The 19,939-nt window shown below is 42.1% G+C and overlaps 1 protein-coding gene across 4 annotated transcripts in view; it reads left to right on the forward strand.

Moving 5' to 3' along the window:
* USP46 (ubiquitin specific peptidase 46) overlaps positions 1-19,939 on the forward strand; it is a 122,814-nt gene that overhangs the window by 12,911 nt on the left and 89,964 nt on the right. For all 4 annotated transcript variants that reach the window (XM_027102969.1, XM_027102971.1, XM_027102968.1 and 1 more), the window contains one exon: positions 1,977-2,033. The gene's annotated coding sequence lies outside the window, so the exon portion shown is untranslated. The remainder of the gene's footprint in view (positions 1-1,976; positions 2,034-19,939) is intronic.

The following is a 19,939-nucleotide window of genomic DNA, read 5'->3' on the forward strand; positions in this document are numbered from 1 at the left end:
TTCTGGACAGTGGGTGTATGGAAGGCACTCTGCTTCCTCCTGCAGCAGAGTGACTTGGCATTGGGGAACCCCCATGGAGGCTTGAGGTCTGTCCTTCACTCAGGTGAGGGTATTGGAGGGAAAATTTTCTCTTTGCATTGAAAATAAAAACGGCACTGGACCCTTCCTAGGTAACATACCAAAACAATACTGTAATCAAACACTGGTTTGATTCCACAGATGACACCTTCAAATCCTCCAAAGACGTTATAAATGAGTTCCAGACTGATTATTATAATGATACAAATGTTTGCGTAGTCACTGGACAGTATTCCTGGCCTGCAGGCCACACAAATAGGACCTGGAACAGCTCAGCTGTTCCCCTGGTTGGTCTGCCTGATACCCCAGGCCACAAATGGGTCGACCAAAATTCTGGAATGACCTTTCTCGGTAGCTGCTAGAACCAAACTGAAGGTCTCCTCTTACCCGATATTTTGTAGCCTGTTTTGTTCTTACAGCCTGACAGAGGCACATGGGAAATGGAGATATACAGATGCCAACATAACTAATGACAAAGGCCACCATGGACACCGAACTCCATCCTGGTGGGTCACAGGTTCCACTCTGACCTTGTTTGTGAACACCTCTCGTCTGTTTATTTTGTGTGGCAATAAGGTATATAAAGGGTTCCCACCTAAATGGTCAGGGCGTTGTGGACTCGGCTACCTGGCACCTTCCCTCACTAGTTATCCCACTTTAAATGCTAGCCGGATTATAAACCTGGGCTCCTTCAGGCATGAAGTAGCACCGCATAGACGCATCCAACCAGACATTGTAGGCAAGCCACTCATGTATCGCAATACTGATTCAGTAAGGACCCTTTTTCCAAGCTTGAAAACTTCTGATCTAGAAGAAGCCATTCTGAACGTTTCCAAAGTCATGGAACAAGGATTCACTGGCACCCCGCAGACCTTGAAAGCACGTCCGTCAGGGGTTAGCAGTTTCACCTCTGTGCTCTGAACTCGCCGTCTCCTGGCTACACAGGCTGCCCAACAGGGAACACTGTGCCGTCATTGGCAGACAGTGCTGCTTGTATGTAAATAAATCAAAAGAAGTACAGGATAGTTTGAACCGTATAAAAGAACGGGTTGACATCGTACATAAAATGAGTGAAGCAAGAATTAATGGGACTGACCTCGAGAATAAGAGACTGGTTCAGTGAAAGATGGGGCTATGTGTTGGGATTTGCCCTTTTATGCTTATTCATCCTTGTTATCTGTGTTTTTGTTCGCAGACCTCTTACCTCCCGACATCTAATCCATGTGTCTCCACGGCAATCTCCCCAGCTCCTTGCCTGTGAAACTTCATGATAGGTTATAACAGGGAAATGAAGGGACTAACCTCACCAAAATGGCATAATGACTATTGAAACTGAGACCATCTGAACAAACAGCAGCTGCTGGGAAAAAAAAAACCACTAAAAAACCAAAAAATTTTCTCTGAACTTCCCTTTGATAAGTAAAGCAGGTCTTTCTAAGTATTCAGCTGCTGTAAGCCCTCTCTTGCATCAGGACCTGCCAAGGAACTGCGTAAATACATCCTGGGAGAACCTTCCATACTTTCCCACTGAGGCCTTAATACCGTTCCCCACCCCACCCCCATCCTATTAAGCTGGTATATAAATCCTTACTCCCTACAGCATGCTCTTGCCTACATGTATAATAATCTTGGCTCCTATTAATCTGTTAATTCACAGGCCCCCAAGTACTTCACCCTAAGTTGGTAAAGAAAAAGTTTTCGTCCCAGTAACACTTTTTAGACTTTTCTGGATACACCAGAGAATGTGTTCAAATACATAGGGGAATTTGGAAACCTTAATTTTGTTGGAAGGTGAAAGAATCCAGTGTACATGTACACAGGCTCTGTGGAAATCCTTTTAAATTTGACTCAAACTGTGTTTAATAACTGACTGAAAACTTTCTTTTTATTTCCCTTAGGGAGAAAGCTGTAGACCATTTAATCTGGGATGATCTGCTGTACTCTCCTGATTTTCCGTGAGCATTTAATCTACGGTCTAAAGGGTCGTTTGTCTGGTAATAGTTGTAGCTGTCTTATGATTATGGGCAGCAGCAGCGAGGGGGGCTGTAGGGACCAAGTGGAGGTAGCATTTATCGTATTGCACGTGTCACTCTGTTGCTCCTGTCCTTACATTATTCCGTTTAATTCTCACACAGTGTTCTTCCCGTTTTACAGATGAATAAATTGTAAGGGTAGATAACTTGCTAAAGATTATGCCATTACTGGGACTTCCTGGTGGTCCAGTGGTTAAGACTCCGCACTCCCAATACAGGGGGCATGGGTTCAATCCCTGGTTGGGGAACTAAGATCCCACGTGCCGTGCAGCGCAGCCAAAAAAAAAAAAAAGACTATACCATTACTGAAAATAAGAGCAAGATGCAGAACTGGTACCGAGTGTGCAACCTTTCATAGAGCAGAGGAAAGAAGAAAAAATACACAGTCATTCCTTGGAGATATTGCGGGTTTGGTTCCAGACCACTGCAATAAAGGGAGTCGCACAAATATTTTGGTCTCCCTGTGTAAATAAAAGTTATGTTTCCACTATACTGTAGTTTATTAAGTATGCAGTAGCAACATATCTAAACAACAATGCACATCCCTTTATTAAAAATAGTTTCTTGCTAGAAAATGCTAACCATCACCTGAGCCTTCATCAAGTCAATCTTTTTTGCAATAGTGACTTCACAGATCACCATAAGAAATATAATAATAATGAAAACGTTTGAAATATTGCGAGAGTTGCCAAAATGTGACACAGATGCAAAGTGAGCAAATGCTGTTGGAAAAATAGAACCAGCAGACTTGCTCCACACAGGGTTGCCACAAACCGTCAATTTGTAAAATATGCAGTATCTGCAAAGTGCAATAAAGTGAAGCAATAAAACGAGGTATGCCTGTATGTATACATACATATACTTAGCTTTGCAAAAAGACAACTGAAAGTTGAATATAAACGAACTAATGAACATTATAGCAAATTGACAACTTCACATAGAGAAAATTACTTCAAAAGTTATTTCAAGCTGTGCCGAAAAATGAACAGTATTCTGGGTACATCCTTAGAGGTGGGTTTATTGTTCATAGTGATATTGGTATCAAAAGAACATAAAATATGAAAACTGTTCCAGTGGTACAGGGCATAGTAAGAGGGGGGGCTCCTGAGCAGAAGTCCTCTATTGTTCCTTTCCTGTGTGTGTAAGCAAACAGTAGTTAAACTCTTGCAGTGAAACTAGAGAAACCATTAAAAGATGAGCGTTCTGCTTTCAGTATTGGGTATTTTGTGGTACCTGGATAGATGAGGGTCATGGGATGCTGAATTAGAGTGGCAGGAGTGTTCTAAGCAATTGGGGGAAGTGATCGGAAAAGAAATCTAGATTCTTGACACAATCTCAATTTTCTTCTGTAAAATGGAGAAAAACAGTAAAGGGTAGGTAGGCCACCACTACTTTCTCCGTGGCCTTTTTGACAAAAACTGATACAAAGTTTATTGTTAACGAATTTCCTTTCAGGAGAGGATTGGTAGCTACTGACCCTTGGAATTCAGTGCTCAAGGGTCACTTTTAAAGAGGTTTGAGACACACTAGATTATAAACTTATTTGTATACCTATTGTCTGTTCCCTGGTAGAATATAAGCTTCACGAGGACAGGCATATTTGTTGAATCACAATGAAGAGGGTTGTGGTGAGGATTAAGTAATGCATGTAAAGCTGACCTTGGGCATTGCTTAACTAAACGTAAGATAGAGCTCACTTACAGCCAATATGAGTAGCAGGTTTGAACTTTGGCACTGGTTGTTGTCAGATGTAAATTTCCAAAAACTTATGAATAAAGTTGATTATATGCCATTTTGGAGTTCTGATCATGGCTTACTTTGTTTCCCTTTTCAAGTGTTCGGGTACATTAGAAACCTTAATGCATATATGCAAATCTACTTATTCAGCCCTTGTTTCACACCATTGAGTTCTAACAAAGTTAGGAGGAAAAGTTGTGAAATGAGAGTGTAGTAATTGGAATGTTAGAAAATGTCTCTTGGAAGGATACGGTCTTATTCTGTCAACTGGCATGAGTGATTTTGAGGTGTGTTTAGCCACACAATATTGCATTAAAGGATATGCACCTTTTCTGCTTCCTTATGTAAAGTTTGTAGGGCATGAAAAGTTACAGAAAATAGTTTCAAAATTATTAATTAATTATTAAAATAATTAATTATTATTAATTATTAATTAATTATTAACATTTTTGATACTTGGGTCTTAAGTTATTTTGTAGGAGGGATACTCTCTTTCCATCATTTTGTAACAGATGGAGCACAAGATACATTAGTTGGCAAAAGAGTTTATTAGCCAACTGAAAATCCTCAGATGTTTTAACATTTCATTGAATTATTTATCAACATTTACCAAGACTCAATGAAAGATGCCAGAAAGCAGGGGCCATTGTAATCAATTCTGTTAGAATTAACAGTAATCCTTTGAATGATATTTGTTACAATGATAAATGATTTGAACACCTTAATCTACAAATAGAATTAAGATGGGAGACAGCTTCAAGAAGCACTTGAATTGTGTTTCACCAGACTACCAAATAGGGGAGACTTATGAAGGCAAAAACGGCAAGGTTACAGTTGTTACATAACTTGTTTATCAAGAATTATAGTGGGAGCTGGCAGGAAGTAAGGGTGCTTGTTAAATAAGGATTGATTGGGTTCTGAAATGGTTGCATGGTTACACGGGGGAACAACCTTGAGATAAGGTTGCAGCTAGCAGATGGTTTAAAAATGGCTGGTGGGAAAGAAGATATACAGATTGCCAACAAACAGATGGAAGGATGCTCAACATCACTAATCATTAGAGAAATGCAAATCAAAACTACAATGAGGACTTCCCTGGTGGCATAGTGGTTAAGAATCCGCCTGCCGAGGCAGGGGACATGGGTTCGAGCCCTGGTCCGGGAAGGTCCCACATGCTGCGGAGCAACTAAGCCTGTGCACCACAACTACTGAGCCTGAACCCTAGAGCCGGAGAGCCACAACTACTGAAGCCCGCGCACCTAGAGCCCGTGCTTCACAGCAAGAGAAACCACCGCAGAGAGAAGCTCGCGCAGCACAACAAAGAGTAGCCCCCACTCGCTGCAACTGGAGAAAGCCTGTGCACAGCAACGAAGACCCAATGCAACTAAAAATAAATAAATAAAAATAAAAAAACCCAAAACTACAATGAGGTATCACCTCACACCAGTCAGAATGGCCATCAAAAAATCTACAAACAATAAATGCCGGAGAGGGTGTGGAGAAAAGGGAACCCTCCTGCACTGCTGGTGGGAATGTAAATGGATACAGCCACTATGGAGAGCAGTATGGAGGTTCCTTAGAAAACTAAAAATAGAACTACCATACGACCCAGCAATCCCACTACTGGGCATATACCCTGAGAAGACCATAATTCAAAAAGAGTCATGTACTACAATGTTCATTGCAGCTCTATTTACAATAGCCAGGACATGGAAGCAACCTAAGTGTCTATCAACAGATGAATGGATAAAGAAGATGTGGCACATATATACAATGGAATATTACTCAGCCATAAAAAGAAACGAAATTGAGTTATTGGTAGTGAGGTAGATGCACCTAGAGTCTGTCATACAGAGTGAAGTAAGTCAGAAAAACAAATACCAGATGCTAACACATATATATGGAATCTAAAAAAAAAGAATCTAGGGGCAGGACAGGAATAAAGACACAGATGTAGAGAATGGACTTGACATGGGGAGGGGGAAGGGTAAGCTGGGACGAAGTGAGAGAGTGGCATGGACATATATACACTACCAATTGTAAAACAGATAGCTAGTGGGAAGCAGCTGCATAGCACAGGGAGATCAGCTCCGGTGCTTTGTGACCACCTAGAGGTGTGGGTTAGGGAGGGTGGGAGGGAGGGAGACACAAGAGGGAGGAGATGTGGGGACATATGTATATGTATAACTGACTTACTTTGTTATAAAGCAGAAACTAACACATTGTAAAGCAATTATACTCCAATAAAGATGTTGGGGAAAAAAAAGAAGAATAAAAGTGACCCTTTGGTTCTCCTGGTCTTTTTTTTTTTTTTCTTATCAAGTTGATTTCTTAATTATTCCCTTATGTACTCATCCATTTGTTCAACAGTCAGGAAACATTAGTTGAGTATTTCCCATGTGCCTGCCATTGTTCTAGGAGCTGAACATACCCCAGTGAACAAGGCAGACATAGGTTTACATTCTGTCAAGAGGAGACAGAATGTAATGTAATGTGTGTGTTTGTTTGTTTTTATAGTTTGCATGAAAACACACCTTCTGTAGGCAGGGTTTATTACCTTCTCACTGGCTAAAAGCATGAAGTTTTATAGTCTTCATGGACATTTTTCTTCCCCTTTTAGACATTTCTGAGAAATTAAAAGAGAATTTACAGAAAGGTACAGAAGTTTCTCCAGATGTTTGATGAAAACCAGCACATTTAGTGTTAGTGACAGAGCAAGTCTGGAGCCCACACAAAATTACACTTTGGAAAGTGCTGTAGTGATATGATTGTGAGTAGCTGGCACTACTACTCTGGTAAGCTACTTCTTGCAGTATATTGGGATTTACATACCTTTGCTGGGATTCAGTTTCCTTACTGTAAAATGGGAATGATAATAATAGTCTGTCTCATTGGGTTCTCATGAGAGTGCTTGAATTTTGCATGCAAAGTGTCAGAAAGTGCCTGACATACAGAAAAACACTTCCCAAATGTTAGTTTTTTATTTTTACCTTAAACTGGGGACTCATAAAGTTTCTTGGAGGAAGACATATTTAAGCTGGACCTAAAGGACAAGAAGGACCCAGCCTCGTGAAGATGGGCTGGAGAGAGTGATCTAGGCAGAGGAAACAACTGGTACAAGACTCAGGTGGGGCCGTTCAAGAGCAGAGACTGGGGGGAGGTGAGTGATCACGTGCCGCCATGGGAGCCTGACGAGGGATTTAAATGTTAAGAGCCAGAGAAGAGCAAGGGAGAGTGTTAAGCGTGAGAGTTGACCAGGTCTTCTTAAGATCTTTAAAAAGGATCACTCAGCTTGTCATGCAGAGAATGGATTTTTAGGAAGGCAAGGGTGGAACCAGAGAGACAAGTTAGCGGCAAGGCTATTTCAGAGGTCAAGGTAAGAGAGACTCTGAGCCAGGATCGCTCAGATGTCTTTTTTCTGTTGAGTTCTTCAAAGGAGAAATTGACTTTTCTTCCACTGATGTGTTTCAAAAAATCATTCTCTAATAATTCTCCATTAATTTAAGCTTTTACATTTAAATTCTTATTCTTCAGATTTCTATCCAGTTATCAAAATGTATTCATGGGTTTCCTTTATCCCTTTGATTTTGAAAACTCTTACACAGCCAGGTTTTCTGGTTTTTTCTTCTTTAAACTTCTTGGGGTTGTGCCTGTTTCTGAATTCTTCTAAATTGAAGTAGAGTTCTACTATACCATTACTAGTCTGTAATTGCTGCATAATAGGCTATAAAAGCTGGTAATAGCCCTTTTCTTTCCCATATATTATGTATAATATATATTATATTTGAATCCATTTATTTTTCCATTTAAATAATTTTATATTTAGTATTCTCTCTATATTTAATTAGAATTACATTAAAATCTAAATGCTATAATTTACACATTTATGCAATTATAAATTAAATAGGGTAAACAGACATATAAATACTTAGTCTCAAGTTTCAGATTTCATTTCTTATGCACCCAGTGATTCATTATTTTCTGTCTCCCTCCATCCTTTATGCTTGTAAACTCACTCTGTTCAAGAATATGCTATAGTTCTCCTGCTGTCCAATTCCTTTTTCAAAAGACTGCCAGTAATAAAGTTAAAAGCTAGCACAGAAATGGTACTTACTATGTAGCAGGGACTGTTTAAGCACTTTACATTTTCAAATCGTGTAACCTGTTCAACTCTATGAGGTAGATACTGTTATCATCTCCATTTTACAGATGGTTAGACTAAGACTCAGGTTAAATAACTTGCCAATTTCCACAACTACTAAGGGTGGAAGCCAGGGTGGGCACCAAGCAGCCTGCTCCAGAGGCTGTTCTCTGTAGCACTACCCAGTATACTTGATGACTAAACAAATATATACTTTATCTTTTGTTGTTTTAAGTATTATATATTTTTGTGACTGTTTTCAATTGGATCTCTTATTTTTCAGCTGGTTATGACTGGTTATACAAGGATCCTATTGACTTTCTTTTTTTTTCTCACCATTAACCTATTTTTATACCTCCAGGATTTTTTTTTTAAACCTAATTCCTTTGGATTTTCTAGGATTATCAATTGCATCACCAGCAAATAATGGTGCTTTTCTCTTTTCATGTGTAATTACATTAGCATGGGATTTCCAAAGCAATATTAAATAATTGTGTAAGTGGGAGCTAATTTTTATGCCTGAAATGAAAGAAAATGTGTCTAGTTTTATTATTAGATCTAATTGCATAAAAGTTAATTTTTGTATTCGTGAACGTATTCATTTTGTCTGATAGGAGCACACATTTCTGTACTAATGGTACGTATATCTGAGATTTCCCCCCGCCCACCGCCCTGCCAAACTTAAATTATAAGTGTAAGTGCTCTGGCTAGAAGACCTTAAAAGACCCTAAAAATATAAAGATGAATTTAATTCAGCTAAATTGGATTTGAAAGTATGGGAAATCTAAGTGTGATTTAGATATTGTAGGGAAAGGAAGAATACTTTAGATGAAACAGTGTTTACTAGCTCACTGTTTAGGGCACTAGTTCTCAAACTGGGCTACACATTGGGATCAACTACTAAGATTTACAAAAAATACTGATGCCTGTGTCCCACTCCCAGGTAATCTGATGTAATTGGTCTGGGCTGCAGTATGGGCACTGGAAAGTTTTTAAAACACCCCAGATGATTCTAATGTATGGCCAAATTTTATAACCACTAATTAGGGAAGACTTTAAACCTGTTTCTCACCCTGCACAAATTCTGGTTAAATAGGTTTGCATAGCCTAGTAGTAAGATATGCCGCTGTTGTATACCAATGTTCATAGCAGTGTTAGTCACAAGAGCCCAAAGATGGAAACAATCCGATACCCACAGATGGATGTGAATGGATAAACAAAATGTGGTATATACATATAATGGAGTATTATTCAGCCTTAAAAATGAATGAAATTCTGATAGATGCTGCAACATGCATGGACCCTGAAAACATCATGCCGAGTTAAATAAGCCAGATCTTGCATGATTCCACTTATATGAAGTTCCTAGAAGAGTCAAATTCATAGAGACAGAGAGTGGAATAGAGGTTACCAGGGGCTGGGAGAAGGGTGCGTGGGGAGCTATTGTTTAAGGGGTATAGCGTTTCAGTTTGGGGATGATGAAAAATTTCTGGAAATGGATAGTGGTGAGGACTGCACAACGCTGTGAATGTTCTTTTCTTAATGCCACTGAATTGTACACTTAAAAATGGTTAAAATGGTAAATTTTTTCTTATTGTGTGTGTTTTTTGTTTTGTGTTGTTTTATACAAATTTTATTTATTTATTTTTGGCTGCCTTGGGTCTTCGTTGCTGCACGTGGGCTTTCTTTAGATGCAGTGAGCAGGTGCTACTCTTCGTTGTGTGCGCAGGCTTCTCATTGAGGTGGCTTCTCTTGTTGCAGAGCACGGGCTCTAGGCGCACGGGCTTCAGTAGTTATGGCACACGGGCTCAGTAGTTGAGGCTCGCGGGCTCTAGAGTGCAGGCTCAGTAGTTGTGGTGCACGGGCTTAGTTGCTCCACGGCATGTGGGATGTTTCTGGACCAGGGCTCCAACCCGTGTCCCCTGCATTGGCAGGTGGATTCCTAACCACTGCGCCACCAGGGAAGCCCTAAAATGGTAAATTTTATGTTATGTATATTTCAGTACAATAAAAAAATTTTTTTAAAGTTGCCGGTGGTGGGCTATGGGCCACCTTTTCCAGCTGATTTTAGAGTGTTGATGGTAAGGAATGTGATACAGAGTGATTTGGTAATGGCCTTAATAGTTTGTTTGGTGGTGGTTTTCTCTCCACACCATTTTTGAAGAAGGTAGCTCTTTTACTTTCCTAACAATTGTTAACTGTTACAAAACCTCCGCACGTGTGCAGACAGGTAGAGGCAGTAAAACTGTAATCCGCAGTGCAATGCCGTGAAGACTATTGTGTGAGGATCCTTCTGAAGCAAACATCAGAAGAGTCTCTTTCACCCTCACACCTTTGATGTACTCCTGCCTGCACGTGTACACAGCAAACAAAGAGACATCGAGATCACTATTATGTGAGGCATTGAGCAAGAGAATATAATTTGTACTGGACTTGACGATGTTTCTGGTGTTCCAGAGAGAAAGGTGAATTGAAGTAAGTCTCTTTGGTATCTACTTTCATGACAAAAATGAGGCCATTTATAAACTGTCTTGACTGTTTGAAAGAGATGGATCACGATGTCAAAGAAAGGCCTTGATTTATGAGTCTGATAATCTGCCTGAGCAGAAGACAGGTGAGCTTTCTTAGCTTGGTTTTCCTATGCAAAGTAATGGTATCATAAATTCATCGTGGGTGCCAGGAGCATATTCAGAGTTTCTAAATTCTGAAAGATGTATTGTCCAGGAGATATGCTTCCTCACCAGGCAGAGGATTCTAGAACTGCACTGTCTAGAAGTGTGCTCTTGAAATGAGGCTAGTGCTACTGAGTATAGTAATTTCCTGTGGCTGCGGTAACAAATTTCACAAACTTGTTGGCTTAAAGCACACGTTTATTATCTTACTTTTCTGGAGGTCAGAGTTGGAAGTCAGTTTCACTGGGCCAACATCAAGGTGTCTGTAGGGCCACGCTCCTCTGGAAGGCTGTAGGGAACACTGTTTCTGTCCCTCTCCCAGCTTCTAGAGCTCCATTCCGTGCATAGGTTGGCTCAAGGCCCCTCCCTCCATCTTCAAAGCCAGCAGCATAGCATCTTGCTTCAGCTGTCACATTGTCTTTTTCTTCTGTTCTGCAGTCAAATCTCTCTCTTCCCTTCTTATAAGGACACCTGTAATTACATTTAGGGTCCACGTGAATAATCCAGGATAATTTCTCCATCTCAAGATCTTTAGTGTAATCGCATCTGCAAAGTCCATTTTGTTATATAAGGTACAACTAATAGGTGCTGGAAACTAGGATTTGGGTCTATTTGGAGGCCATTGTTCAACCTACCATACTGAGGACTGAATTTTTAATTTAGTTAAATTTAAATATCCGTGTGGGTAGTGGCCACCATATTGTATATATGAAACATGACATATGAAACATAAAACATTTCATCCTCACAGGAAGTTCTGTATACAGCATTGCTTTAGAAGACATCTAGCAGCCAATTCTAGATGCTTCATTTCATAGCTACAGGCCATCTTTTTTTTTTTCCAATAAATTTATTTATTTATTTAGGCTGCGTTGGGTCTTCGTTGCTGTGCGCGGGCTTTCTCTAGTTATGGTGAGCGAGGGCTACTGTTCGTTGCAGTGTGCGGGCTTCTCATTGCAGTGGCTTCTCTTGTTGTGGAGCACGGGCTCTAGGCATGTGGGCTTCAGTAGTTGTGGCCCACGGGCTCAGTAGTTGTGGCTCGTGGGCTCTAGAGTGCAGGTCAGGGTTGAGTTGCTCCGCAGCATGTGGGATCTTCCTGGACCAGGGCTCGAACCCATGTCCCCTGCATTGGCAGGTGGATTCTCAACTACTGCACTACCAGGGAAGTCCTACAGGCCATCTTAAGTTAATTGTTGGGCTGCTCTTCAAAAAACAAACAAACGAACAAAATCTATGTACATCTTTTTTTAAATTTTTTAGGAATTCAGAACACACCTTCCCATAGGTGGGCCAAGGAAAATCCCTGGCGATGCTTCATCGTTGAGCAAAGATGTAATGAGTATTTATGATGGGTCAGGCACTGAACTCTAAAAGTAGTTCATCATCTACAACATAATTAATAAATATTGCGATAGCAGGAAGCACTGGGAGCCTGGGATCAGAAGCCAGTCCCAGGGAGGTCAGGGAAGGATTCTGGAGAATGCAAAAACCTAAGTTAAGAAGTTGCCAGGCCAAGAAGGGTGAGAAAGAACACAGGCAGAGTGTAAGAAAGATGTTACCGGCGGAGGGAGAAGCATGCACAGAGGAAAGAGCTTAAGAGAGGGCTTTGGGAGCTAAGTAGTGCCATGTGACTGAGTATGTGGGCTCTAAGGGGGAAGGCGGAAAAGAAGGCAGGGGACACGTCTTACTGGGCCTAGTATGTCATCCTAAGGAGTTTGATCTTTACCCTTAGTATCAGGATTGGTTTTAATGCAAATAACAGAGGTCCAGTAATAGTGCCTAAGGTTCTGATCACCAATTAAGATGTGGGGGGATTTCCCACACACATCCAAGTAATGCTTGGATACCAGCTAGCTGTCCTGCAGTTCAGCTCTATTCTGACACTGTCTGCCTGGAGGGAGCATCAGATCCCACAGCTGAAGGACTCAGTCCCTCAAGACTGCCCCCACCCCACATCCAGTGCCAACTGTGAGTCTAGGTTGTTACCTGTGCTTTTGACCAGCTGGCTTAAATCAAATGTTCTCACGATCCTAGCCTGGGGTTCGACTGATTAAAGTGGCTCACAGACCTCAGAGAAACATTTTACTTACTAGATTACCAGTTTATTATAAAAGGATATAACTCAGGAACAGCCAGATGGAAGAGATGCAGAGGGCAACATATTAAGAAGGGGGTGGAGTCTCCATGCCCTCGTTGAGGCATTCTCCCAGAATCTCCACGCACTCACCAACCCAGAGCTCTCTGAACCCCGTCCTTTTGGGTTTTTATGGAGGCTTCATTACTTAGGCATGATTGATTAAATCAGTGGCCTTTAGTGATTGAGTCCACCGCTGGCCCCCTTTCCTTCCCCCGTGTGTGTGTCGGGGCGGGGGAGGGACTAAAAGCTCCAACCCTCTAACCACAGGGTTGGGTCCTCAGGCAACCAGCCCCCATCCTTAGGTGCTTTCCAAAAGTCGCTTCATTAACATAACAAAAGACACTTTTTATTGATCTCACACTTAAGAAATCCCAAGGGTTTTAGGAGCTCTGTGCCAGAAACAGGGACAAAGGCCTGATGTATGTTTCTTATTATAAATCACAGTATCACAGGGCCTTGAACAAGGCAGATGTTTACCAGGACCAAGGCTGATGCGGAAGTTGTGGTCCATAACAGTTCTCAGGGGCTCAGATTCCTTATACCTCATTTTTCTGCGGTCTTTAGTGTATTAGTTTCTTAGAGCTGCTGTAACAAAGTACCACAAACTGGATGGCTTAAAGAACAGAAAAGTATTGTCTCCCAGTTCCGGGGGCTGGAAGTCTGGGATGAAGGAGCCGACAGGGTTGGTTCTTTCTGGGGGCTGGAAGAATGCATGTGGTCCAGGCTTCTCCCCTAGTTTCTGGTGGTTTTCTGGCAACCTTGGGCATTCCTTGGCTTGTGGAGTATCTCTTCCTTCCTCTTCATATTCATATAGTGTTCTCTGGGTGTGTGTCTCTTTGCCCACATTTCCCCTTTTCATAAGGACACCAGTCATATTGGATTAGGGGCTCCCTCTACTTTAGTATGACCTTCTTACCTAATTACATCTGCAATGACCCTATAACATCACATTCCAAATAAGGTCACGTTCTGAGGGGGTTAGGACTTGGACATGTGAATTTAGGGGAGACACAATCCAACCCATAACATCGAGGGTATGGTCAAAGATAGCAGCTAGAGATCCAGCCATCACATTTACATTCAGGGTCTTCTTAAAGGGCCCATCCTTGCAGGTCCTTTTGCACATTAATTTGAATATTTGCTCTGGAGGGTGTCTCAAAGCAGCCTAGCACAAACAGATTCTGGTTCTGAGGTGGTCATTGGAGAGTTGTTCTCCTAAAGAGGACACTGGCCACTTGTTAGCAATGCCGCCTCTTCAGAAGTGGGGGTCAGAGAAAAGCCTCGCTGAGGACTGAGGAGAGGGAGAGGGAAGCTTGTTGCTTCTCCTCAGATCATTCCAGAAGGACTTCATGGAGGAGAAAGGATTTCAGGAGGCATTTACAAGACCAAGTTGCTAGGGCCATCTGGCTCATTTCCCACAGGTTAGTTTCAACTATGACATCCTACAGACCTGCCAGCAGGATTCATTGCCACCTTTCATTTCTTCTGTGCTTTCACCCCCTCTCCCTTTTGTAGTATCTGTTCTGCTGGGGGTTGTGGTTATTGTGGGCTTGCCTCCTCTATTAGACAATGTGTTCCTCAAGAGGAAACAAAGCGCCTTTGAAGTCTGATAGCTCTCGTAGAGGTGGTGGTGGTGGGATTCATAGCTTCAATCTCAGCTCCAGCACTTATTAGCCCCAGAACCTTAGTTTTATCATCTGAAAAGTGTGGTAACAGTATTTACCTTACAGTGTCATTATGATCATTAAAAATAACAAATGCAAGTGCTTGGGTTAGAGCAGATGCTCAACGGTAACTATTGGGTTGGGCCAAAAGTTCATTCGGGTTTTCCTGTTACATCTTATGGAAAAACCCAAACGAACTTTTTGGCCAACCCAGTATTATTGGTTGTCAGAGTTTATCTCCAGGGCCCAGCACAGGGCATCTTGTAGAGTAAGCGCTCAATAAATATTTGTTGCCCCAGTGGAAACTTAGATCATGACTATAGCCCTGTGCTATCCTCAGATCTGGAAACGATAATTTAAAAAGCCATCACAGTAACTATAAAACACAAGACGTTGGAAAAGAAAGGTATCAAATGTGGGGAGAAATAAATACATTTAATGTAAAAAGAAACACCCGAAGGACATAATAAGTACACATGTATCATTTACAAGTCAAAAGACTCTAGTGTCACTGATGGAATAAACAGGACAATATGGCTTGAGGAATCCCTGACACACAGGAGCCAGATCTGACTCAGACCTCTGATTGCAGGTCTGAGGGCAAACCCTCAAACACAGCTCGTGACAGCCCAGGAAAGCCCTCTGAAAGAGAATTATTAAGTGTGACCTTGGATGACAGCAGATAATAAACTACAGGTAATGGTACTAGAGTAAGGATCTTTCCGTGTGATTTGGGGCTACAGATTTTATGGTGTCTGATCACAGGAAATGTCTCCCAAAGCATTAAACTCTCCCACACTTGAAATAATATTTTCATTGCTAAAAGTGCAAGATCAAAAGAGCTGGACACCTTACCTATCTTTGGGAAGATGCATTTTGAATTTCTTTCAAAAAGATATTACACAGATATTTTTGAAGAGCAGCCCAGCCATAACTCAAGATGGCCTGTGGCTATAAAATGAACTATCTGGTATTGGCCTCTAGATGTCTTCTAAAGCAGTGCTGTCAACAGAACTTCCTATGAGGATGTTCTATATCTGCTCTGTCCAGTATGGTAGCCACTAGCCACATAGCTATTTAAATTTAAATTAAATTAAAAATTCAGTTCACTGGTACACTATCAAGAATAATTATAAAGCTGTAGTAATGAAGACCATGTGGTATTGGTGCAAAGATAGACAATACCAACCTATCAAACAGAATAGAGTGGGAAATAGGTCTACACATATGTGGTCACCTGACTTACGATAACTGCAAATGGAGGGAAGTGATCTTTTAAATAACCACGCTGGATTCATTGGATAGCCACATAGAAAAAAAGATGTGTGGACCCAGTTTTATATCCCATCACTCACAACAATCAGTTCAAAATGGATTACAATTCTAAATGGGCAAACTAAAGCTTTTGGAGGAAAACAGAGAAGGAATATTCATAACCTGGAGTAGGCAGAGATTTCTTAAATAAAACCAGTCACCATCAAAAGTTGATACATTGGAGTGTTAAAACTAACAACTTTTGGGGGGCTTCCCTGGTGGCACAGAGGTTAAGAAACCACCTGCCAATTCAGGGGACACGGGTTCGAACCCTGGTCTGGGAAGATCCCACATGCCACGGAGCAACTAAGCCTGTGCGCCACAACTACTGAGCCTGTGCTCTAGAGCCACGAGCCACAACTACGGAGCCCACGTGCCACAACTACTGAAGCCCATGCGCCTAGAGCCCATGTTCCACAACAAGAGAAGCCACTGCAATGAGAAGCCTGCGCAATGCAACAAAGAGTAGCCCCCGCTCGCAGCAACTAGAGAAAAGCCTGCGTGCAGCAACGAAGACCCGACGCAGCCAAAAATAAATAAAATTAAAAAAAATACGACTAAGAACTTTTCCCCTCAAAGGACATCCTTAAAAGAATGAAAAGGAACTCAGAATTGGAGGAGATATTTGCAACACATACACTTGATAAAGGATGCATACAGAAAAAGTCCTCTTATAATGGATAAACTGGTATACTTATCCAGCGGAATACTACTCAGCAGTAAAAAGAAATGAATTACTGACACATGCAACAACATGGAGGAGTACAGTATGCTGAGTGAAAGAAGTCACAAAAGAGCACATACTGTATGATTCTAGTTATATGAAATTCTGAAACAGGGTAAAGCTAATCTACAGCAGGGAAAAAAATAAATCAGAACTGTCATTGCCCCCAGGAAAGTGGAAATGGAGAATGACTTGGGAGGTGGCATTGAAAAACTCCTTTGCTCAAAACTCAGCAAATCTACACTGAAGATTTGTGCATTTAATGTAAGTTTTACATTACACTAATTTGATGTAAGTTTTACATCAAAACAAACCTTAAATACTGAATTCTAATTAATTACATATATGCTGAAGTATTTAGAGGACATGTATTGCTATCTGCAATTAACTGAAATGCAACAACATGAAGATGGATAAAGAGAAGGATAGAAATGTAATAAAGCAGGTTCTATAGAATACTAATGGTAGAATCTGTGTGGTAGGTTTACTTGTGTTTACTGTAAAATTCCTTAAACTTTGCTAAATATTTGAAAATTTTTATAATCAAATGTTAGGAAAACTCAAATAAAAAACAACTCAGAAAAATGGGCAAAGAATTGAACAAATTTCATAAAGGTATTTCTAAATACCCAGTAAACATATGACTAGGTGCTCAAATTCATTAATCAGGGAGATGAAAATTAAAATCACAGGAGACATAATTATCAGCCACCAAAATGGCCAAAATGAAAAAAGATGGGAAATACCCAGAGTTAATGAGACTGTGGAACGACTGGAACTCTCAGATGTTGCTGATCGGAGTGTAAATCGGTGCCAACACTTTGGAAAACTGCTTTAAAATATCTACTAAATTTGGACCTGGCACAACTATGATCCAACAATTCCATTTCTGGGTATATACCCAACATGGCTTGCGTACTTATCTGTAGGTGTGAATACTTCAATAAATAGCACTGTCTGCCAGAGAGTGGCAATAAGGAGCCACAGACGGATTTGACATTTCAGAGACTTCAGAAGGATTTGAGGGACATGATCAGATTTGCATTAGGAAGATTAATCCTTGGCTTTGTAGAGGATGGCAAGGAGAGGAGTTAAGGGGCTGTTTGTAGAAGTAATCCAGCAATTATGAAGTCCCGAAATAAAGTAAGGGAGATAGGGGTGAAGAGGACAGAGTATAGTTCCTATTTGGAGAGCGAACACAGAACTTGGGCAGGTCACTAAATTCCCCTGTGCTTCTGGTTTCTTCACTTGAAAAATATTAACAGTACCTACTTCACTGATGATTATTTTGATGATTTAATGAGTTAAGGCACAGGAGGATTAGCGATTGTTAAAAAAAAAAAAGCAATTTAAATTTAATTCTCACTGCATACTATGCAGAGCAAGACGTAGGTATGGAGATGAGAAAGCTTTTAGAGAAATATTTTAATTTGGCAAAGTCCATGGAAGCCTGTTTTCTCCCAAGCACAGGTGAAATCAGCTCTCTGTCCAGGACTGGGTCAGTTTGGGGACACAGGGTAGAATGCTGAGCTTAGGAATGAGACAGGTCATGTCAGAATCTGGGCGTGAAATGGTCCTAAAATGCCATTTCTAGGGTGAAGAGCTGGGATTCTACTCAGGTAGCCCGAGCTCCTGCACTAGGAACTGGGGGGAAGCGTAGGCATTTCCCCTCCTGCTCCCCACCTTCTCAGCTGAGATATGGGGCCGCTAAATGGGGCGGGGATTCAAGCTGAGGAGGTGAAGTTGGGGCCGGAAAAGATGCCAACGGGACGCGAGCTTTCCCGTGTTTAGCCAATTGGGTGCGCCCAGGACCGCCTCCATCTGGTGATTGGCAGACCGCGTCCCCCAGGGCTCTCGCGGCCTGTGGGGGCTTGTCAGAACTCTCGCGAGGGTGCGGGTCTTTCTCCGGTCCTTGGGCACTTGGTTTCGCTGCCGAGGGGTTTGCCCACTTCCGGTACCTCGGACCCCCTGGTAGCGTCCGTCCGCTCCCAACCTGGGCCGAGTGGCGTCCAGGGACAGTGGGCGCGGCCAGGGAGTTTGACTAGCCGCAGGCAGGTAGCTGCCTGTCTCGAACCCCGGACCTGCGGTGCCCGAGGCGGAGGTGAGGCGGGGCCCGGGCCGTGGGCTCTCTTAGCCACCCGAGCTCGGGCTTTTCCTCGCGTTCCCATGCCTTATCCTCCGCCGGGCGGAGATTCGCGGTCCGCGCGGCTCTTCTGCCGCTTAGCAGGAGGAACCCAAGGTAGTAAAGCGCGACCTGATTGGGCCTTGCCGGGTACTGACGCTCGCTCCGTCTGTGTTGAACGGTTTGCAACCTTGGAAGGGACATTTGAATTAAAAATAGTGGGCGAGGGCTTCCCTGGTGGCGCAGTGGTTAAGAGTCCGCCTGCCGATGCAGGGGACACGGGTTCGTGCCCCGGTCCGGGAAGATCCCACGTGCCGGGGAACGGCTGGGCCCGTGAGCCATGGCCGCTGAGCCTGCGCGTCCGAAGCCTGTGCTCCACAGCGGGAGAGGCCACAACAGTGTGAGGCCCGCGTACCGCAAAAAAAAAAAAAAAATAGTGGGCGAGTTTGTGGTTCTATGGTTAACGCACTTTTGAGTGCACGCAGTACGGTGAGATACAATGCTTAGAGGAATGAATTGCCTTGCTTAAATGGTCGGTTCTTGTCCCAGCCTGTTTCTAGCTCGTGCTTATTCGGCTGCTGTACCGATAGTTAAGGGAGGATAAGGTCACATCTACATTTTGAAGTTCGTTTCTAATGCAGACACTTAAAAGCAGCCCTATTCACCTCCTAAAAAGGTAATGCAGATTCCTCCAGTAAAGGAGCGTGTCAATATGTATTGAATTCTTGCGCATGGCAAACAACAAAAAGTTATTTTAAAGTAGTTTATACTTAATATTAACTAAAAGTCTTGAGCCTGAGTCTGTATTTTCACTGAAGAAAAAGCACTGCCAAGAAGGGCGGGGGGGAAAGGCAGACGAGGATTGCGAAAATACTTAGACCTGTAGATACCTGAATTTTCATGTACCACTGTGAAACTTGGTAGAAAATAACAAGAGAAGCTGGAGAAACTGGCACGCTTGTGCGTTGCTGGTGGATGTAAAATGGTGTAGCTGCCATGGAACAGTTTGCTTGTCAAAAAAGTAGTTACCATATGATCCCGCAACTCTGCTTCTTGGTATATAACCAAAATTGAAAGCAGACTGGAGACAACAGCATCCATTCCCTTGTTATATATTTGGGAGTAAACTATTTTGGTATCTTGCATTTGGCCTATCAATTAGAAAAAAGATTTTGAACTAGCTCATTCTAAATATACAGCCAAGCCAGGTGGCAGCTTCCATAATGTCATTAGGATGTATTTTTATCTTAGGTTCTTTGCGGGGGGAGGGTAGGGGTAAATGCTCCCTGCACATCGTTAATGTATTTCAAAGATTAT

Source organism: Aethalodelphis obliquidens, unplaced genomic scaffold (genome assembly GCF_003676395.1).
Source record: "Aethalodelphis obliquidens isolate GAN/ISIS:26980383/991018 unplaced genomic scaffold, ASM367639v1 scaffold6, whole genome shotgun sequence".
Classification (NCBI taxonomy): Eukaryota; Metazoa; Chordata; class Mammalia; order Artiodactyla; family Delphinidae; genus Aethalodelphis; species Aethalodelphis obliquidens.